At 40.0% G+C, this 24,171-nt stretch overlaps 1 non-coding gene across 1 annotated transcript; it reads right to left on the reverse strand.

Moving 5' to 3' along the window:
• Positions 1–6,695: 6,695 nt before the first annotated feature.
• Positions 6,696–6,767, reverse strand: trnav-uac. The gene has a single exon. It is a non-coding gene; the product is annotated as a tRNA-Val (tRNA).
• Between the last annotated feature and the right edge of the window lie 17,404 nt (positions 6,768–24,171).

Genomic DNA, 24,171 nt, shown 5'->3' on the forward strand with positions numbered 1-24,171 from the left:
TACCTCTTTGCTATACTTAATTGCACCTTTGGCCAACTCTCCGCTCCCCTCTGCATTTCCCATCTTTCTGAGATTTTCATTCTCTCTCCATTTGGTTATGTTATTAGCTGGAGTTAGATTAGAAGATCAGCCATGATTGAATGGCGGGGCAGGCTCGAAGGGCCGAATGGTCTACTCCTGTTCTTACATGTTATGTTATGTTATGTTATGTTATGTTATGTTATGTTATGTTATGTTATGTTATGTTATGTTATGAAGCACTTTGAGATGTTATTCTACATGAAAACCGCTTTATAAGTGTAAGTTGCTGCTGTTGTAATGAATCTGGACTCAGAGGAATTGTATCCTGAAAATAGATTGTGCTCAGAGGGGAGTTCCTGTGAAATATTAACTGATTTCCCAACAGTGACTAGGAATCCTTATCAAGAAATCCAGTTTGTGATCACCATGTTTTAGACCCTACTGTATCCTCATTCATATCTAAGCTCTTCTATCTGCAGTTTCATATGTGAATCTTGACAAATATCCTCTAATAAATCACATGTAATGAGCTCCAGTCAATGAGCTGACTGGGACAACCATAAAGAATATTTATCTGCCTTTCCCTGATTTCACTGATCATTCCACCTCCATGAACAAAGTAACCAATGTAATTATTAAGTCCTGTATCTCAGTGGTTAGAGCACTCACCTCACAATTTAGAGACCAGGGCGAAACATTGGGCAAGTTTCCTTACTCCACATGCCTTTGTTTACCTAGCAGTAAGTAGGAACCCGGTTGTTAGTTCATTGGCAGATTGCTTTTCCGGGGATAATAATTCCTTAAAAAAATAATAAAATTGGTTACTCAATCCACGACTGTTTGTGGGACACTGCTGTGTGCAATAGGCTGCCTGCCGCGTGTTGCCGACAAAATATACAGTAAATTCACTTTACAGTATGTTCTGTGAAGCTCTTTGAGATGTCTCGAAGACTCAATAAGGTACTATATCGAGTGCATAGGATTATTATTACTACTATTATTAGGTCCACGGAGAAGTGCAAAATTTATCCTACCCCAATGGTCGGATTGGAGTGCAATTGCGTTCGGAGAGGAGTTCCTATGAAGTATGAAATGATTCCCCAGTTCAAATTGCCCAATTCAAATTGCAATAAGCTCTCCGAGACGCCATCCGGCATGAAGGGCGCTATATAAATGCAAGTTGTTGTTGTCTCTCTGCTGCCTCTTTTAAGCATTCTACCTAACACTTGTAATACTTGCTTAAGCAATCCGAAGCATCTCAAAACAATGTTATCTCCGCTTGGAATCCCTGTAACTCCACTTTAAGAGCTGCTGAATGAAAATTCATTGATAAGAATCATCAACTTTTGTCTTCCTATTATCACTTCCTGTAATCTCTCTAGTGTCCTGACCAATAATCCCCCCAATTAAATGAGTCACTCACTTCATAGCTGTTTTTGGGGAAATTTGCTGTGTGCAAATTGGCTGCTGTGTTCGCCTACATATACAGTCACTGTACTATCAGTTATAATCCTGTGAAGCACTGTGAGATGTCTCGATAATGTGATAAGGTGCAACATTAAATGCAAGGATTATTATTAATATACAGTTGTTCCTTCAATCTTTCGCCAAATTAAAACATTTGTGAACCCTTGTTTTTACCACTTGTTCATCTTGATGATTCAGTTACCAACTCTTTGAAAGAAAAGATACTTTCTTGCTCACTATAATGGGATCCTAGAGGTTCTGTGGGGGAGAAATTACACCTGGGAATAGATTTACTATGTTTATCTGGCATTTCAGAATGACTAGTTTTTGACAAATTATTTAATTCAGTTTTATCTTTGAAGTTGGTTTTCTGTAGTTCTCAAAAAAAAAGCCCAGAGAAACGGCTTCAAGATTGTTAACTTGAAAATTAAAAACTTGAAAATTAAAAAGTTTTGTTAAATTCAAAACTTGAATTTAGCAAGATTTTACCAAAATCAAGTTGTAAAATAAGAATAATATTCCATGAGTTTGATATACTGCCTTATCACATCGTCAACATGTCTCAAAGCACTTCACAGGATTTACTGTGAAGTGTAGTAACTGCATATTTGTAGGTAAATGCAGCTGCTAATTTGCGCACAGCATTGTCTTACAAACAGCTGTGGAGTGAATAACCAATTACTCTAATATGACACAAAAATAGACTAAATGTAGACCCTCATGGAATTTCTCCCTACTTTTTTGCAAATATCAGACGATATTTGACTTGCAAGATTTTCAAAACATCCATTTACAATTCTTTAAAAAGAACTGCAGAAAAACATTAAGATTGAATTGAAGAATTTTTTTCCAAAATTCTGCATGATCTTAAATTTTAAGGCAGTCATTCTAAGACTAAGACCTTGAGAAATTTCAGGCCTCTGGCACTTTGAACAAGCTACACAGCGAGAAAGATAGGGATTACACAGACTGCTCTAAGGTCTGCAGGAGTATGCAGAGGTTACTGTGCAGGGAGGTGTGCAAGACCTCTGTCTTCAGTCTGATAGATCGCATTAGTCTAATCTAGCAAAGCACAGCTGAATACCAGTCTGGCCATGCCCTATCAGGAAAGGAGCAGCTGGTGTGCTTCTGAAATGCTGGTTCTTATTGTTGTATGATTTGCCAAACCAAGAAAAGTTTTAGAAATATGTAACAGCCTTTACAATAGTGTCCAGACATGTTGTAACCTTCCTCCCTGCTCATGTTATTACATAAATTGTGTCAATGCTCTATTAGGATAGTTTGCATACGTGATGCATTAGAGGCACTTGTACTGGGATTCCTTAGTAATTACTCTTTAACTTCCCCACTACTTAAGTAAAATCTTTCTCACTGTACTGCTTGTATTACTAATCTAGCCTCATGCTGAACTGGAGCTGTAGCAGAATGAGAAATGTATTAAGGGAACAAATTGATGTCTCATATTACTGAAATTAGAAAAGAAGGAAGAAGGGAAATTAGAGAAGGACATGTCCTAGCCAACAATCCCCTCCCCCGCAAAAAAAATTGATCATCCATTTCAAGGCCATTTGTGGGACTTCGCTGTGTGAAAATTGGCTGTTACATTCACCCACAAAAACACAATCACTTCACTGCACAATATATCGTGTGGTGTGCTTCGGAAAGCCCTTTTGATGTGAAAGATGCGAAACCAAATGTAAAACTAATTATTATTACTGTATTTTCCTACTTCCATTCTCCACATCCATTAGTCAGACTACTGCACTGGACTACTGCAGTCACTTTCTTACATCTCTGACTGCTAGTGAAGAGTCACATGCAATAGATTCTAAATTGCAGGTTGGACTGTTAACACATGCGCTAACTGTATTGTAACACATAATGATGCCTTTATGTGATGAATTATCAATGCAAAGGGTTTCCAGGTGATTTTCTAATGTTTCACATTGGTTAGGGCGATCTCATATTGAAGCAGAGTTCTCTTGAGTTGGAGTGACGTACACAGGGTTCAGTGAGAGAGACACACAAAAGTCCTGAAGCACTTTAAAAGTTGAGTTAGGCCAGTATTCCTCGAACAAGCACTGGAGTATGTCAAGAAAGGTAGTAAGAGCTCTTGTAACAAGGGAATCAGATACCAGTGTAAAGCCATGGATATGAACGAAACCTCCCTCAGGGTTTAATGATAAAGCTTTTGGAAATAGTGCCTGAAAACGTCTGGGAAGAAGAAGACAGGCTGATAGGAACACTCAGCTTATGCTGAGCCCATTTCCTTGCAAGGACCACAGACAACGACAGTAGAAATGACCAGAGGTAAAACTCTAACTTTCTCCCCACCCCCAAAGGTAATTAGAAACTCCAGGAATATAATCTATGGTTCAATCCTCACTGCTCCTCCAATCCAATCCTAAAAGGAATGGATTGATAGAGATCCACAGAATAAACCATACTACTATCTATCCTAATCCTTATAATCTACAATGCTGATGTTGAAGCAGTTATCATCCAACTCCATTTTGAAGGAGTTAATCAACATAACCTTTCCTCTCTCTATCTGATAGATAGCATCTGTGGTCATTGTTCCTCTCCACCTTCGTTCAAGGCTACATTGTACAACACTGTGTTGAAATCCAAACTAAAAGCACAGTTTTCTGATCTAACTCACTCTCTCTCTGTATCTGTCTGTGGAACTCCCTATACCTCTTAGTCTTCCTCTCCCACATGCAATCTACAGGCATTTAAAGCTCTGTTTGGTATAACTAATGCCAAATTTAAAGTATAATTAATTTATCTTTTCAACCATGCCTTTGGTCGTTCCCTCCTACCCCCACTTCCTTAGCAATCCTTCCCCTGGCCCCAGCTCAGGTGTCTAGGCAGCTGTGTGAAGCTCTTTGAGACATGAAAAGTGTAAATTGTTGTTGTGGTTTCTCAAGTTCTTTTCAGCCTTTTCTGGCTTGGTGTGCTGTGCTGCAAACCTTGTTTAGTTTATGACAAAATAATGCTCCGATGTGCTATCCCATGGGAATTGTTTTTACTTTAGAACTGTCAATTAAAAACAAGTTTTAATTTTAATGAATAGTGGGGGAAGCACGACTGGAATACTCATAAATTATATCCTTCCAAGGCCTTGTCCCAGAGTATTCCCTTAATTTGAACGCAATGCACTGGAGGATATTAGAGGGGAGTTTTTAAATAGCCTTATCCAGCTGTTTTTATTCATTGTTTATTAACATTCTGCCAAAAGGAACAGCTTTACCAGATTAAGTTTTACTGTTACATTACCAGCACGGTTTAGTTTAAAATGAAATAACTCACTGTTTCTGATTTCTACATGAATGTGGCTAGGACTGCTGGCTGCTACAGGTGCAAACACATCTGGTTACCTGTTCAAACTGAAACAGCAGCAGATTCCTGTTAACTATGGTAGGGGTATACAGGTGATGACAGGTTTACTCTGGCACATGCACATGATGTGTTCCGTCAGAGAGCAGTTGTTTTCAATGCAGATTCCAGAGCTATTCACAGGTGAGCATGTGTTTCTCAGGCGTCCACAGCAGGATTGAAGATTGATCAAATATGTTTCTAACCAACATTCTTTTTTGCTTTTCGCTGTACATTATCCTTGTCATGTCTTCGCTCAGTTGATGGGAGTTTTAAGCTTTCTGTCACATAGGTTGACACCAACATGAAGTTAAAGTTGTAGGTTAGTAATATTGTAAGGCTGTCGTGTACTATTGACACTTGGCAACCAGCAGGGGGAGCTACCAATCAGAGAGCGAGTGGGTGAAAGCACTCTCCTTGGTCAGCAAGGTGTCTTAGACATGCAGAAAAACATTACCATGCTTAGAATCATAGAATTATACAGCACAGAAGGAGGCCATTCGCCTGTGTCGGCTCTTTGAATAGAGCTATCCAAATCAATCCCATTCCCCCCGCTCTCTCCCCATAGCCCTGCACACTTGCTCTCCCCAATTATGCTAAGGAGTATCCAAACCCGACTGAGAGTTCCATATATGCATGGACGTTTTTATTTATCAAGAATAGAGTGCACTATCTCCGCAGAGGCTAATATTCTGCTCACCTAATCCTTGGGCTCAGCTGGGCAAGAACCAAGGCTTGGGGACCCCATGGTGTGCATAGTGGTACTGCTGGAAATCTTCCATTTCCATACCTTTTCCCCATACCCTTATGCTCTTTACTAATTTGCGAGTTGGACATTATTTTCTCATTGATTATCTAATCCAAACTCTTCATAATTTAGAAAACCTCTGTCAGGTGTCCTCTCAACTTTCTCTTTTCTACTGGAAACAGTTCTAGTCTCTTCTCATAATTAAAGCATTTCAACCCTGCTAACCTTCCAATCAATCTCCTCTGTACTTTTCATTTTGCTTCTTTATACCCTGTTATCTGGAACTAAAATGTTTGCACTAACTTCAAGGTATGCATCATTTAATAATAATAATAATAATAATAAACCTTTCATTTGATATAGTGTCTTTCAAGTTGGGAGGACATTTCAATGTGTTTCAGACAATTTTGTTAATATTGAATTATGAACTTTTTTAAGATGTTTAAGATGATCTGTATTTCTTATCACCTCCACTGTGTATACAGTACTTGATATCATTAAACAAAATATACAGGTCCACTGATAACATTAGGAAGAGGAGACTATCCAGCTCAACAATTTATTATCATAAAATCATAAAAATTTACAGTGTAGAAGAAGCCATTTAGCGCATCTCAGAGCAAGCTGTTCTTTCAATCCCATTGCACTGCCCTGCCCCACATACCTTTAAGACTAACTTTCATATAATAGTCCTTGCAATTGATATAGGAACTTATCACGACATTGAGGCATCTCATGGCTTCACATGATACACTGTAAAAGTGAATTGACTGTGCATTTCATTATTTTATTATTGTGTATATATTAGATTGCGGCAGATGTTTTATAATAATAATAATAATAATAATAATAATCCTTGCATTTGATATAGCGCTTTTCACGTCGGGAGGACGTCCCAAAGCGCTTCACAGAACACACTGTAAAACGAATTGACTGTATATTTGTGAGCGAACGCGGCAGCCAATTGCGCACAACAATGTCCCACAAACAGTCGTAGATTGAAAATGACCAATTTATTATTGTTTTGTTTTTTGGAGGGATTATTATTAGGCGTGTGGAGTAAGGAAACTTGCCCAATGTTTTGCCCTGCCTGGAATTGAACTCAGGTCTCTCGCTTGTAAAGCGAGTGCTCTAACCACTGAGCTACAGGACTCCACATTTTATTCCCATTTCCCCACCTTTTCTCCAAACAACTTATTTTCAAAGTGTATATCTATCTCCCTTTTAAACATTTTGCTCCACTCTGTGGAAAAAAAAGCATGAAAGTACTTCATTGTGCTGATTCTGGGTTTGTGTAATAAAACCCATCACTGGGTTCTCTGTAGTTGACTTCTACTATTGATGTATTGTTCTATATATGTCTCTTTCTTTAGGAATTCTGCAACATGGAAAAAAATCAGTAGAAATGTAAATGTCAGAAATCTTTTTTCTGGATTGTGATCTTTTTTCAGATCCCCAAAAGATTTTGTGTAAAATGTTGCCAATCAGAGGCTTGACTATTGAAGAGAATTGTTCTGTGGATTGGAAGGTTTTTGAAGAGGCGTTAAGGGGAATTTATTCACACAGAGGGTCGTCAGAATACAGAATACAGAGTGATTTGCAACGTATGAGAATTGAGGTTCTGACCATAACAACAGTTAACAATAAAAATGGATAAATAGTTGAAGAGGAAAGATATAGATGTGTACAAGAAAAGAGGAAGGAATTGGAATTAGAGTAGTTAACTTCAATGGATGAGGTAGCACCACTTAGGTTCAATGGACTGAATGGCCTCCTGCTGATCACCTGTAATTTCTATGATTCTAAGTAGAAGCTCATCTTAATTTGTAATTGAGAAACACATAGAATATATTGGATGCTGTGTATACAGGCAATGGTTCATATCTTGCATGTTTCAAATGTACTGTCCTTGACTGGATTACAGTGGTTTGTCTCAGACGAGTTCTGAAAGTTAGGTCCACATTTATTCTGTTAAGAAAGGTCGCAAAGATGCCAGAGTTCCAGAAACAAGTCACCGTAGACTGCTATTTGTGAAAGTAGAAGAGGGAGTTCCCTTTATCTTCCATTAAGAAAGTCTCGCAAGCACACTCCAACTTCAATTCAACTGAAATATTATTTATGATATTAGGTCAGTTGCAGGGTCAGGCACAGGCATTCAGTTTTATCGCTGGTTCCATGAATTATTTGGTCATGTCACAAAGTGCTGCTTCATTCCAGGATGACAATGTCCCCAGGCTACATGCCCACATCAACAATTCATCCTCTGTGCGTGTGTGTATGTGTGTGTGTGGGGTGGGTGGTTTGTAAGCAGAGTCTCCTTGGAGATGAACTCGTTCCAAGGTGACATGTTTGACAATGGAATGTCAGAATCAAGTCTTCTGTGGCGGTCTTGGCAGTCCAGTTCCTGAGCCAGATGGGTCCAAAGTACTCCAGGTGACAGCACAGCCAGCAAACCAGTCACTTGGAGCAAGGATTCTTCCCACTCAGGTTCTGTTAACCCTGCAAGCCAAAGTCATTATGGGTCGGGCGGTCCTGGCTGGAACAGCAAAGGGAAGCTTGGCAGGTAGTGCTCTCATTGATAAACCAATCAGTTTTAGTTGATGAAGATCTTCTTGACATCACCCCCATCAATGGCCCAGCTCCACTAACTTCCTTTACCCCAGTGGATCAACTTTAAGTTCCCCATCCTTACCTTTCGAAATGGCTTCATGCCCTTGTCCCACTTTACCTCTGTAATCTCCTGTGGCCCTACTACACTGGCTACCCATTCTGCTGCCTGACTCATACTTCACCATTTGTTCTACAACAACAACAACAACTTGGATTTATATAGCGCTCTCCACGCCAGATGGCATCTCAGAGCGCTTCACAGTAACGGATCCCGGGAGCGACCCAGGGGGAGGGGGAGGAAGGTGACCAAAGGTGCGGTTGAAAAGAAAGGTCTTCAGCAGAGACCTGAAAATAGGAAGGGAGGGAGCGAGGCGAAGGGAGTGAGGAAGGCAGTTCCAGAGCCTTGGGGCATAGTGGCTGAAGGCATGGCCACCGCGTGTGGAGCGGAGGACTTGGGGGACGAGGAGGAGGCCCGACCCAGAGGAACGAAGGCAACGGGTATTGTTTTCAGGAAAGAGGAGTGCAGGGATATGAATACAAGGGTGAGGATCTTGAAATCGATCCTCTCTGGGATAGGCAGCGAGTGCAGTCTGGCAAGGACTGGGGTGATTGGGGAACTACTCCAGAATTGCTGAACAAGCCTTCAGCCATTTTGCCCTGCCCTCTGGAACTTTCTACCAAAAGCTTTCTAAACCATCTGAAGACTTATCTTTTTGACTGTGCCTTCAGCCATTTTCTGCTTTACCCTCTCATCACCCCCCCCCCCCCCCCCCCGGCCCACCCCCACTGCCTCCCAACATTCCATTCTGTCTTTGTAAAGCTCTTTAAGACATTCTCCCAACAGGAAAGGCACTGCAAGTGTAAATTGTTGTTGTCCATCCAGGGAGAGAATGTGGACTCCATACCAGACAAACAGAAGCCAATATATATATATATATAGAACTCTCAGTAGCTTGGTTCAGAGTCTCTTAATCATGGTGATGGGTTTCTGCATGTGCAAGATACCTGGCTGACCCAAAACAAATCACAACATGTCTATTGATTTATATATGTCTTAACACTGAGATCTACAGTAACAAATAAGTGTGGCTGCAGGCAATGCACAGTCTGATTTAAATATGTTCATGGTTGAAAATTTCTCCTAAATTTTTCATGAAATTCTCGCAATAGGCTGTGTGTTTTGTCGTTCACAAAGGCAGAGCTAATAACCATAACTACCCCATTTCCGCCATTAAAAACACATTTATTTCCCCAAAGCGCCTTTCTCTTTATGCCGGGTAATAAACCTGAATAGATTTAAAGGATCATCAATTGTGAAATTATAATTTTTTATGACTAGAACATTATATTAAATGCTTAATTATTCATTGCTAATGCTTGTCATCATAAAATATTGTATTGTAATTCAGAATACATCCGTCCTGGCTTTCCCCCTCTGAGGTTATTGCCCTGAGCACCATTAGCTTTGTTAAATACGGCACACCTCATATGTCACAGTTTCTTTTGCGAACCAAAACATAGAAAGCATTATCGCTTTTTACGAACATTTACAGAGGGCAATCTGGCTTCCAGTTGTGTAATTGCTCCTGTTGGTGACGTGAAGTGTTAGTGAATGAAAAGAATCAGGATGCTTTTCAAAATACATGTAACGCAATTAATGTCACAGTGTATGTATAACCACACATTTGGCATTGTCGCAAGCGGGTTCACAGTGAAGTAACAATTGCAGCCCAATCTGTTTCAGGTTAACAACACCAACAAAACACACAGTCGCTCCATTTTATGGAATATCTTGTGAAGTGCTTTGGGACGCGCCACTCTACTTGAAAAGCGCTATAGTGAATGGAAGGATTATTATAATTTGTGATTACTTTTGACGCATTGTAACTTGTGTCAGTTTGCAGCCCCTTTCTTTCTCCCCCCAGTAAGTGGATTCTTCCTGTTTCAGATCAGATTGCCACTATCCTAGATATTATTACAATAATAATAATCCGCCTTAACATGTCATTGAGACAACTCAAAGCGCTTCATGGAATATAGTTTAAAGTGAATTAACTGCATATTTTGTGGTCTGTATATTACTGAAGTGAGGTAAACTGGGTGTTTAAATTGAATGCCCTGAAGCAACTTCCAAATTTTTTATGCTTCATATTTATAATAATAATAATATAATAATCCTTGCATTTGATATAGCTCTTTGCAAGTCTTCTCGACGTCTCAAAGCACGTCACAGAATAGACTGTAAAGTGAATTGACCGTATATTTGTGAGCGCAACGCGGCAGCCAATTGCGCACAGCAGTGTCCCACAAACAATCATGGATTGAAAATGACCAATTTATTATTGTTTTTCGTTTTGGAGGGATTATTTGTTTTCTAGGGTTGATCTGCTGTGGAGTAATACAACTGCTAAAGTTTTCATTCTGCCCCGGACTGTCTCACAACTACGGTAGAAATGTGCAATATAAGGGGGGCTCTCGATAGCCAAAAACTAACTTTTTAATCCATCGGTCTGAAGACTCATGCCTAGGCCACACAAACAGCAAGAACATCATTGTTGCCCAAAGCAAATCATGGATTTCAGCAAATATTATAATACTACAAGAAGTTTTCCCTTCCACATAATTCATGACTGATGAGAATACCTGTTCACAGCATACATCTGTAGAAAAATCTGCTTATTCTATCACATCCTTACCCGCAGCCTCATCACACCAGTCCTCGCCAGGATCCGTTAGCTCTGTCTCAGTGAGGTTCATCTGTAAAATAAGTTGGAGGTGGAAGAAATATGGATGGGTTTTGCGATTCTTAGATTCTTGTGGTTCAGCAAATAACGTTCAGCAATTAATGTTCTGCCTAAATTTGGAAGAGAGAATGGGCTCACTTTTATGGTAGGAGAAGAATTATGACATGTGACGTGGTCAGTATCACAGTGTTGAGAATTGCCGCATTGACTATGAACTCTCCTGAATTCACCACATTGGAGATCTGAGTCACAGAATATCATCTTAACTCAGGATTTTTGATTGAGTTACGTCAGCATCCCTTGAGTTAGCTACATTTCAAGGCTAACAACTTGACTGATAGCATAGAGATCAACTTGTTGTGTCGATTATTTTTGGTCAGCCGAGCATCTGACATATGAGGAAACCCAAATCATAAAGATGTGAACCCAATTAAGTGAAGACTGAATAGTGAAGAGAAAGGAGGCAGATGATTCAGAGTATTGTTTTGTATGACTTAAGAGAAGGTATATTTTTAAATTAACATTACAGTAATATTTAATATTTCAGTAACAGTACTAAAAGGACTGGACTTCCTTTCTAAATTGGACTAAAAGGTATGAATTCAGTATCATTGCATGTGAGATGATGTGAAATGGGAAATGCAGAATTGAGTTGCTGGCGCCTTTTTAATGCTTCTTTATTGGAAATTATATTTCTGTTTTTTTTGCTTAATGCCACTTCAAAAGTTTCAGCCAGCCACAACTAGTTCATGACTACAGAAATGAATTTACAGTCTGAAAGTCTGAATTTACTACTAAAACTAAAACTGCTACCTTCTGTATGAATTTTAGAACGGGAGGAAAGATGATGGCGTAATAATGTATTTCTTCTGGGTCCTCAGTTTAAACATTAAAAGAGGAATTTATGTACTTGCAAAAACAGATAGCAGAGTTTTATTACAGCTATCTCCTGCAGCAGATCTTTCCAACGAGTCTGGGGTGTGAAAAAGAGTTGTGCCAGCAATTTTGTCCTGTTTAAAATTCAATCTCTTTAACCCAAGGTATGCAACTCTGCGGTGGATCTGAATCAATGATGTCTCAGATATGTTACAAAAACAACTTGCAACATATGAAAACATCATTATATTTTCCTTGTCAAGTCATACACTTGTACAAGCAAACCACTTGTAACTCGTAACTCATTCCAAAAATAATTAATTGATATGATTTATCTCAATGCATATTTTTTTCACAATGATTTTTCTAGCCCTAAGGATAGTGAATTGCAAGTAGTCTTGAAACAATCCTGTAATTTTGCATTTTACTTTATGCATGAGTCAATGTCTAATTTATGGCTGGAATGATCCGCAATCTGATTTAAAATTGGAAGAGAAGAAAGGCCACTACAGCTTAGGTTCACTTTGCACAACATCAAGTAGCATAATACATGGCCAGACATTTCATAAAACCACCCTTTACAAAGGGTAACTGAGGCTAAATTGTACCTACGGGCAAACTGAAAGGTCAATTACCATTCTGGTCATTTTGTGTTTGTGTTATTCTCAGTAATCCTGTTGGCCCAGGGTTTTGAGGTCAACTCCAACTAAACATTTATTTCCTTTTATGAGAAATAAACAGTGAATTCGAACCTCCTGCTCCAAGCACTTCCTGCACTGAAATTAACCATCCATAGTTTAAAGAGGAAACAAATTTAATTACAAAGTGACAGAAATTGCTCGCGAGCCTAGAATATCCTGTTTGCAGTTAAATGACCTCTGAACAAAACCGAAAACATAACAACCCTACCATTTGAGAAATCGCCACTAACATTATATCATCTCAAAGCGCTTCATAGGGAATTCCTTTCAAGTAGTCACAAGTAGTCACAAGTGGCAAACAATTTATGCACAGCAAGATTTCACAAACAGCTACGAAGTGAATGACCAGAAGATTGGAAGATTGTTGGCTCAGAACACCTGGAGATACATTCTCTTTTTTTTAAATAGTGTCAATGGATAATAAATTGTAAATAAGTTGTTTGGAGAAAAGGTGGGGAAATGGGAATAAAATGTGGAGTCCTGTAGCTCAGTGGTTAGAGCACTCGCTTTGCAAGCGAGAGACCTGAGTTCAATTCCAGGCAGGGCGAAACCTGGGCAAGTTTCCTTACTCCACACGCCTAATAATAATCCCTCCAAAAACCAAAACAATAATAAATTGGTCATTTTCAATCTACGACTGTTTGTGGGACATTGCTGTGCGCAAGTGGCTGCCGCGTTTGCCCACAAAAATACAGTCAATTCACTTTAGAGTGTGTTCTGTGAAGCGCTTTGGGATGTCCTCCCGACGTGAAAAGCGCTATATCAAATGCAAGGATTATTATTATTATTAATGTTATGGTACTTGTGAGTCAATGTCTTATTCCATCCGAACAGGCAAACAAGACCTCGGTTTAATGTCTCCTTTGAAGATCAACACGTCTAACAAAACAGCACTTCCCCTTTACTTCAATGGTGTGTCACCACAGACTCTGAGTTCAACTTCCGATGTGGGGCTTGAACCCACAGACTTCTGACCCAGACGTGAGAGTGCTACTAACTAAATCAAGTTGACACCCACACCAAACTCTGTCCAATCAGCTGTCATTCGGGTCTTTATCATATTAAAAATATACCAGGTTGTTTCCTTTTTAATGACTGTCTTTAATGTCCTTCTTTCAATCCATGGTGAGTTACGTCTGTACTGTGAATTGGATCATGTCAGAACATGTTCAATACCTGACAAATTGTACTGTACAGTACCTATATCTTGCATTCTGCATTCATCATCGCCTAGTTGTGATTTTCATGCAACAGGAACTATCAATGTTTGTTCAAAAGATCTTAACCCTCATTTGTCTAAATAACAGTACATTTTATAGGCAAATTTGACATGTACACAGCAACGTCCTACAAACAGCCATGAAGTGACTGTCCAATTTTATCAGGGCCATTGTTGGAGCAGGACCGTGGGAGAAACTTCCTTAAATAGGAAGAAATTAAAAAGAAGTAAAATAACATGTAAACGCAAGACAAGTCCTAAGGCACTATACAAATGTCATTTTGTTGTTGTTGGAGTGGAGAAAGAATTCATATTTGCCTCACATCATACTGCATATTGGAGACTTCTGTCAATGATTATCAGCATCTCATCAATCACGCAACCCATTGGCAGTGCTGTGGTGCAGATGAGTAGTGAGAGTTAGTTGCTCTTAAGTGATTTTTTTAACTTTGTTAATTATCATCTTCCTTGGCTCTGATTACTAACCTCCGTGGAGTAAATGTAGGACACTGCATGAGTGAAGGGGAACATAATTTCAAGAATGGTAGACTCCGAGCTCACACGTGCTCCAGGCATTTGAGAGTTATTATCATCTTTCACACACATGACGGATTGTCAATAACCTCGCATTCTGTGAAGCATTGTTCTACCCAATCCAAAGGATTACTCATGTTATTCTCTTTCCCCAGCTCGGGTCTCAAATCCTGACTGTCCTGCACCTTGGGACATCCTCCCGATGTGAAAGTCACTATACAAATGTAATTTGTATTGTATTGTATGTTTGCTTGCAAATAAGCCGTCACTACACTTTATAATAAATTCTATGAAACTCTTGGAGATGTTCTGACAGGATAAGGCACATTATTAAATGCAAGTATTAGTATTATTATAACATCCCAGCAGATAAATTAGTCTTTCACTTTGATGGAATATTGTTGTGGGAAAATCAAGATACCATGTTTACCTATAAATCGTTATTACATTTTATAGAAAACAAACAAATTGCATGAATATAACACCTATGTAAAAGTTTCCTGCTAAGTGCTTTGAGATGGTTTTGACATCATGGGAAACATATCAAATGCAAGGATAACTACATTATTATCATCATCGTGATAAAATTAATTCCAGAAGTGTTTCACTTGCCCAAACTAGGGACCATTTAATTAACTGTGGAACTAGTTGCTGATTCTTGGAAAGATGTGGAGATTCCAATGTTTGAGAAATGGGAATAAATTATGGCATTGCCAAGAGCATGCAAGTGGAGTGAAATTCAATGTGATAAGATACTACATCAAATTATTATTGCAGTATTAAGTTTCGTGATTTTTGCTGCGATTGACTGAGCACACTTAAAGTACCACAATTTTTCCTAATTGCTTACCATCAATTGTCTTCAGATTTCCACCCCCATGACATAGGATACAGCTTAAAGTGACTTCTGTATAAAAGTTAAACTTGTCCCATCAGGTTCTATAGAATATATTACTCTCTATTTGCACCAAGTAGTATTTCTCGTGAGTGTATTGGGAGAAATGCCTGTAACAATGGCTAAAGCTGTTTTAAAAACTCGTTAGTTTTGAAAGATTTCAGTGCAAAGATTACGATCCCTGGCTCTTTGTTATCAGATGTCATATCCCACAGTCACACTTTTCACTTCTGAATAAAACCTATTCATCAAGAGGGATTTTCTCAGGTTCCTTAATGACCTGCAAATTAGATTTCATAAAAAGTCTGGATCCCTAGTGCCTCTGATTCCTTTCATTTTCCCTACAACTAAGAGAGATTGACCCGAAGCTCTTGTTATTTGTAATCAGATCTAGCCCAGGTGAGCCCTTCTAACCTGCGAGGCAAAGCTCTGCATCAGGAAGCCAAACAGGAACAGGAGATATCAGACACTATCTCTTTAATCCTTCTGTGTTTTTGAAGCACATTCTGTTCTAAGACCCAAAGGCAAATGTAATCCTTTCTATACTGAAATGACATTGATCTTTGTAGGAGAATACTACCACTTATTCACATCAGCCTGTGGTCAACTCTCGCCTATTATAATTTGTTCCGGCTCTTGTCAATAGAGGTAGACAAATACAAACAGTAATGTCACTTTTGCATTGTTGAATTCCAGTCAAAATCATCTTAGAATATCATCATTCACATGTTGATTGTACACTTAATGAATAAATGTCTTTCTAAGTAATGTTGCAACACTTTAAGGAATAATTGTCTCTAGATTATTGTGCTGGATCATTCTGATTGAATTTCTGGAACACTGAAAAATAGAGGAGTTTGATGCTGACTCAGGGAGAAAGGGGAGCTGACTGTAGGCACGATCTAAGAGGAAAGTCTTCAGGTGCGATTTGAAGATGGGCAAAGAAAGGGCATGGTGGAGGGATTGAGGCAGGGACTTCCAGAGGTTTGGATTATAGTGGCTAAATGCAAGGCTGTTGATGCTAGAGGGGAAGGGCTGGGGGATATGCAGGAGATCTGAACCCACTGAGCAATAGAGGAGTGGGGTGTGAGAAGGTTGGAGAGGTAGGGAGGTGCCAGGGCATGAAGAATAGAGGGGAACCAAGAAGAAAATGTTAGCGAGCAACTTGGAGGAATTAATATTAGTAAAGAAATGGTTTTAGGTAAATTATCAGGTCTTAAAACTGATAAATCTCCTGGACCTGATGGCCTACATCCTAGGGTTTTAAAAGAGGTGGCTACTGAGATAGTGGATGGCTTGTCTTTGATCTTCCAAAATTCTCTGGATTCTGGAACGGTTCCCATTGATTGGAAGATTGCAAACGTAACACCACTATATAAGAAGGGTGGGAGAGAAAAGATGGGGAACTATAGACCAGTTAGTCTGACATCAGTGGTAGGGAAAATTCTTGAGTCCTTAATTAAAGATGTCGTTATGGGATTCCTGGAAGACCATAACAAGATTAGGCAGAGTCAACATGGCTTTACAAAAGGGAAGTCATGCTTAACTAATCTTTTAGAGTTTTTTGAATATGTATCTAGTAGGTTAGATAGGGGGATACCAGTAGATATAGTATATTTAGATTTTAAAAAGGCATTTGACAAAGTGCCACGCAAAAGGCTATTGCACAAGATTAAGGCCCACGGGATTAATGGGAACATATTTGCATGGATTGAAGAGTGGCTAACGGGTAGAAAACAGAGAGTAGGGATAAATGGGTCATTCTCGAATTGGCAGGATGTGACTAGTGGAGTGCCACAAGGATCAGTGCTTGGGCCTCAGCTATTTACAATTTACATCCATGATCTGGACGAGGACATTGAATGTAACGTATCTAAATTCGCGGATGACACTAAACTAGGTGGGAGAGTAAGCTCTGAGGATGATGCAAAAAGATTGCAACGAGATATAGATAGGCTCGGGGAGTGGGCGAGTAGGTGGCAGATGGAATTGAATGTGGGGAAGTGTGAAGTTATTCACCTAGGTAGAAAAAATAGAAAAACAGATTATTTTCTAGAGGTGGAGAGATTAGATAATGTTAGTGTTCCGAGGGATTTGGGTGTCCTTGTACACCAGTCTCAAAAAGTTAGTTTGCAGGTGCAGCAAACAACTAAGAAGGTGGAGTCCTGTAGCTCAGTGGTTAGAGCACTCGCTTTGCAAGTGAGAGACCTGAGTTCAATTCCAGGCAGAGGGCGAAACCTTGGGCAAGTTTCCTTACTCCACACGCCTAATAATAATCCCTCCAAAACAAAAACAATAATAAATTGGTCATTTTCAATCTACGACTGTTTGTGGGACATTGCTGTGCGCAATTGGCTGCCGCGTTCGCCCACAAATATACAGTCAATTCACTTTACAGTCTATTCTGTGAAGCGCTTTGGGACGTCCTCCCGACGTGAAAAGCGCTATATCAAATGCAAGGATTATTATTATTATTATTATTATTATTAAGGCGAATGGCATGTTAGCGTTCATTGCAAAAGGTTTCAAGTACAAGAGTAGGGAAGTCTTGCTGCAACTGTATAGCGCCTTGGTGAGACTGCACCTAGAGTATTGTGTGCAGTTTTGGTCTCCTTATTTAAAAAAAGACATACTTGCCCTAGAGAGGGTAGGTTCACTAGGTTAGTTCCTGGGATGAGGGGACTGACCTATGAGGATAGGCTGAATAAACTAGGGCTGTATTCTCTAGAATACAGAAGAATTAGGGGAGATCTTATTGAAACATATAAGATTCTTAAAGGGCTGGATAAAGTAGACACTGAGGGACAGTCTTAAAATTAAGGGTCAGCTTTTTAGAACAGAGTTGAGGAAACATTTCTTCACTCAGAGGGTAGTGAATGTATGGAATTCGCTACCCCAGAAGGCTGTAGATGCTCAGTCCTTGAACATCTTCAAGGCTGAGACTGATAGATTTTTTAAAAATAGAGGGATTAGGGGATATGGGGATAGGGCAGGTAATTAGAGTTAGGTCTGAAGATCAGCCATAATCTTATTGAATGGTGGGGCAGGCTTGAGGGGCCGAATGGCCTACTCCTGCTCCTAATTCTTATGTTCTTATGTTCTTAAGTGATTTGTAAGTAAGTGCAAGGATCTTGAAATCAATCCGTTCTATCACAGACAGCCAATGGAGCCTGGCGAGGACTGGAGTGATGGTGGTGTGGAGTTTGGTACTGGTGAGGTTATATAAATGGGAGCTGTGGTTGTGTTGCTATTGGCTGTATGACTTGTCCGGCGAACTTTAGATGCAACCACCAGAACAATACACAAAGGAAGAATAGCTTAATTGGCCTGTGAGATCATGAGGCAGAGGCAGATGGAAACACAGACAGCCAATCTGCTTGTTACTGTGTAACAGTACAAGTTGTTAGGGTCTCTGGGCGTTGTAAGCAGGGAAATAGCCCAGAAATTGCAGGGTTAACACCTCTTTTAAATTGATAGGATCCAGGTCCCCTATCATTTGGGATGACAGAGAGGAGAAGCTAAACAGAAAGGTGAGCAGATGTGGTGCACACAAAGCGGAACACAAGTAAGACGTGTTTGCCAGAGAAGCCTCCTCAATGTGGATGTCATAGCTTCATTTATTAGACTTGAGAAGTTGAGGAATTTCACCACATCTGGCTTCCAGTATTCCACCCTTCATTCTCCCCAAATCCACTGCGGTGCCCACTTGATGGGGTCGAATTTGGGAGATTAACAAAAGGATTTGTAAATAGCAGATCCTGCAGGTACCTGGAAGGGCCAGGGCTGATTCTCATGATCTCCACTGCGGGGATTAACCTGAAGTCTGATTGTAGCCAGAGGAAGCTCTTGGCACCTGGTATGGAAACAGCATCAATGGAGATCAGGGTGAAGGACGTCTCTTCAGGGCTGGAGAAGAATTTGAGGCAGGAGGAGGAGGCTCCAACTGTGGTGATCCACATAGGTACCAACGATATAGGTAGGACTAGTAGGGACGGCTTGAGGAGTGAGTTCAAGGAATTGGGATTTAAATTAAAAAGTAGAACTTCCAAGGTAATATTATCCGGATTGCTGCCTGAGCCATGTGTAAATTGGTATAGGCACAAACAAATTAAAGAATTAAATGCATGGTGCGAAGGGCATGGGTTTCATTTTATGGGCCACTGGCACCAGTATTGGGGAAAAAGGGAGCTATTCCATGGAGATGGGCTCCACCTAAACTGGGCTGGAACCAATGTCCTGGCAAAATGAATAAATAGGGAGGTAGGCAGAGCTCTTTAAACTATTAAAGGGTGGTGGGGCGGTGGGGAGGGAAGGTTACAGTTACAGTTAGAAGCAAACCAGTAAAACTAAGAACGATGAAGGTGGTAGAACAGATTAGCGAGGGAGATAAATAGAGTGTGTCAAGGAGGAACAGTCACAGTATTGCGCAGAGTATTAACCAGGAAATTAGTGGAGCATATAGCAAAGGAAATACATTCAGAGTGGGTGATTTAATCTTCATATAGATTGGGAAAACCAAATTGGCAAAAGTAAGTTAGAGGAGGAGTTTATAGAATGCATTAGGGATAGATTTCTAGATCAGTTTGCTGAGGAACAGGCTATCCTAGATCTTGTTTTGTGTAATGAAATAGGGCTGATCAGCAATCTGGAAGTTAACGCTCCTCTAGGGCAGAGTGACCGTAACATGATGGAATTTAACATTAAGTTAGAGAGTGATGTAGTTAAGTCCAAAGCAAAGGTCTTAAATTTAAATAGAGCCAACTTTGCAGGTATGAGAAAGGATTTAGCTAAAATAGACTGGGAAATTAGATTAAAGGATATGACAGTAGACCAGCAATGGCAAACTTTTAAAGATGTAGTACATAATTTCCAGCGATCACATATTCCCTTGAGGAATAAAAATACCACGGGAAAAGTGGTTCAACCATGGCTAACTAGAGCAGTTAGGGAAAGTATAAAATTAAGAGAAAAGACCTATAATACTGCCAAAAAGAGCAGTAAACCAGAGGATAGGGAGGGCTTCAGAGACCAACAAAGAAAAACTAAGAAACTGATTAAGAGGGAGAAAATGGATTATGAGGGCAAACTAGCTAGGAACATAAAGACAGACTGCAAGAGTTTTTACAAATACATAAAGAGGAAGAGACTATCAAAAGTCCATTTGGGTCCATTACAGGCAGAGACATGAGGAATTATAATGGAGGATAAAGATATGGCAGAGCCATTAAACAAATACTTTGCTTCTGTCTTCACGTTAGAAGACACTGAAAACTTACCAAAAATAGAGGGGAACCAAGAAACTAATGTTAGTGAGCAACTTAGGGAAATTAACATCAGTAAGGAATTAGTACTAGGGAAACTGTTGGGATTGAAAAATGACAAATCTCTGGACCTGATGGTTTGCATCCTCGGGTTTTAAAAGAGATGGCTGCTGAGATAGTGGATGCCTTGTTTTTGATCTTCCAAAATTCTCTGGATTCTGGAACGGTTCCCATTGATTGGAAGATCGCAAACGTAACGCCACTATTTAAGAAGGGTGCGAGAGAGAAGATGGGGAACTATAGACCAGTCAGTCTGACATCGGTGGTAGGGAAAATTCTAGAATGCTTACTGGGGTACTTAGAGAACCATACCATGATGAGGCAGAGTCAACATGACTTTACAAAAGGGAAGTCATGCTTAACAAACCTTTTAGATTTTTTTGAGGATGTAACTAGCAGGTTAGACAGGGGGATCCAGTAGATGTAGTACATTTAGATTTTCAGAAGGCATTCGACAAAGTGCCACATAAAAGGCTGCTGCACAAGGTTAGAGCCCATCGAATTAAAGGCAATATATTAGCATGGATTGAAGAGTGGCTAACAGGAAGAAAACAGAGAGCAGGGATAAACAGGTCCTTCTCAGATTGGCAAGATGTGACTAGTGGAGTTCCACAAGGATCAGTGCTTAGGCCTCAACTATTTACAATCTATATCAATGATGTGTGAAGTTATTCACCTAGGTAGAAAAAATAGGAAAACAGATTATTTTCTAGAGGTGGAGATATTAGATAATGTTAGTATTCAGAGGGATTTGGGTGTCCTTGTACACTAGTCACAAAAAGTTAGCATGCAGGTACAGCAAGCAACGAGGAAGGCTAATGGCATATTGACGTTTATTGCAAAAGGGTTATAATACAAGAGTAGGGAAGTCTTGCTGCAACTGTATAGTGCCTTGGTGAGACCGAACCTAGAATATTGTGCACAGTTTTGGTCTCCTTATTTAAGAAAGGACATACTCGCCTTAGCGGGGCTGCAGCGTAGATTCACTAGGTTAGTTCCTGGGATGAGGGGGTTGGCCTATGAGGATAGGTTGAGTAAACTAGGCCTATATTCTCTAGAATATAGAAAAATTAGGGGTGATCTTATAGAAACCTATAAGATTCTTATGGGGCTTGACAGAGTAGACAGTGTGAGACTGTTTCCCCTGGTAGGAGAATCTATTACTAGGGGTCACAGTCTTAAGATTAAGGGTCAGCCTTTTCGAACTGAATTGAGGGAACACTTCTTCACTCAGAGGGTAGTGAATTTATGGAATTCTCTCCCCCAGAAGGCTGTAGATGCTCAGTCCTTGAACATATTCAAGACTGAGATTGATAGATTTCTAAAGGATAGAGGATTAAGGGATATGGGGATAAGGCAGGCAGATGGAGTTAGGTTAGAAGATCAGCCATAATCTTATTGAATGGTGGGGCAGGCTCGAGGGGCCAAATGGCCTACTCCTGGTCCTAATTCCTATGTTCCTATGTTCAATTTGCATTGGGTGAAGTGCCATAAAATCGGCTTGAGATAATACAATATACAAAATTACATTTGTATAATGCTTTTCACTTTGGGAGATCATCCCAAGACGCTCGACACAAGTGAGTACTTGCCTGATTCATCATGTGTAAATCCTTCTGAGAATCGCACAAATTAACACTCCCCCCAGCATGACCCTCAATACAAAGCTACAAAGCTTTAGAAAAATGCCCTTTGATTTTTTTGCATGCAAAATAAACTTGACATCATGGTATTTTACAGTAAAATCCTGTGAAGCACTTGAGAAAGTGCAGTCTGAAAGGTGGGTCTTAAGATGGGATTTGAAAGCTGAAGGAAAGGTGGCAAAGTGGAAGGATTTGGGGAGTTCCAGAGGGAGCAATAGCTAATTTGCTTTTCCAATGTCAGAAACAAAGATATTTCTTCTTAAATTAAATGTACAACAGATGATGAATTTTCCTGTTTTTTCTTTCTTGTTAAAAATACTCACAGATCCAGTGTAAACTTGGGTTAGAAGCAAAGCAGATATCACCTTTACATTATCCCACCGATGTGCATTAATACTGAAGTGAACAGTCATTATAACCGCCCTGAGTGAATCTGTCAACTTTATGTCAATTAGCGTTGAAGTATAGTCGGTGCTGTGCTGTGAACTTGTGTCCATAAGGAACTGTGTCAAGACTGAACAACTAAGATATTTAATCTAAGATATTGATAACTGGCAAAGAGAAGAGACATTAATCACATTGTCAGAGCTCGATCTAGACCTAGGTCCTTGAGGTAAAAGGATAGTGCCTTTCACTATTTTTTTGCGTGCTAATTGAAGTGAAAGATGCATGCTTTCTCACACGATTTTTAAGGGTAAGCAGAAAGGAAACTAGAATACAGCACCCATTTAAGGCGTCTTACAGAAATAATTAATCCTTATCCAAATGATCATGCCACTGAGGTAGCCTCAAATTAATGCTTTTCAACTCCTTTTGAATATTTAGCAAATATTGCAGATTAGACTTTATTGCACAGTTCAAGAACATTGATCATGAAAAATCATCAATTCATCATTGAGCAATGTTTTCCTATAACATAATCTATCTTTCCGTATAAAAACTGTAGGTAAATCCTGCACAGGTTAACTTCAAATTCTTTGAGTCTCTGCTGACTCCTTTGCCCCCATTTCTCCTTCCTCCCTCACATCCATCATCACTCATATGAAGCCCACCACCTGGGGCTTGACCCCCCCTACCCAAAAGCTGCTGGTCACTCAACTCCCCCTCCTCTGTCCCCTACTGGCCAATAGGGTCAATCAGTTCATCTCCTCAGGCTCTGTCCCATTCCCTCTCAAAACCACAGTCACCACTCTCCTCAAAAAACCACCCTCGGTCCCTCAAACCTTATTTCCGCTGTCAACTTGCTTTTCGGACATCAAGGTCTGAATGAGCGCAAACTTCTTGCAGTTGAATGTTGACAAGATGGAAGCTATACTTCTTGGCTTCCATCATCGTCTTCTCTCCTGTGGCTCTGACTTCCTCAACCAACTCGGCCTATCCCTAAGACTTATTGAACCTGAGGCATCAGGTTCGATCCCCAGATATTCTTTCTACCACACAACCAGTCACTTACCAGACAGCTTTCCTCCACCTCTGTCACACTGACTTCCTCCGACAGTACCTCACACCCAACACAGCTGAAACTCTCATCTATGCCTCAATTATTCTAATGCCCTCGTCGACAGTCTCCCAGCACTATCTAAAAAATCCAAGTAATTCAAACCTCTGCTGCCTGAATGCTCACGCACAATTAAACTCTGCACTTCTATCACACCAGTCCTTGCCAAGTTTCACTGTCTCCCCATTATAGAACGGATCAACTTCAAGATCTTCACACTTGTCTACAAGTTCCTTCACTCCCTGGCACCTCCGTACCTTGGAGGTTTTATTCCTTCAAATGAGACATTAAACTGGGATCCCATCTGTCTTTTCAAGTAGATGTTAAAGATTCCATGACACTATTCAAGGAGGAGGAGGTTTCTACTGGTGTCTTGGCCAACGAAACCCATGTGAATTGGTCATTCACTCCATGGCCATTTGTGGGACGTTTTGCTGCGGACAAATTGGCTGCCGCATTGGCCTACAAAATACACAGTCACTATCCTTTAGAGTAAATCTTGGGACTACTTCGAGG

The sequence above is a fragment of the Callorhinchus milii genome, unplaced genomic scaffold, assembly GCF_018977255.1.
Source record: "Callorhinchus milii isolate IMCB2004 unplaced genomic scaffold, IMCB_Cmil_1.0 Scaffold3, whole genome shotgun sequence".
Classification (NCBI taxonomy): Eukaryota; Metazoa; Chordata; class Chondrichthyes; order Chimaeriformes; family Callorhinchidae; genus Callorhinchus; species Callorhinchus milii.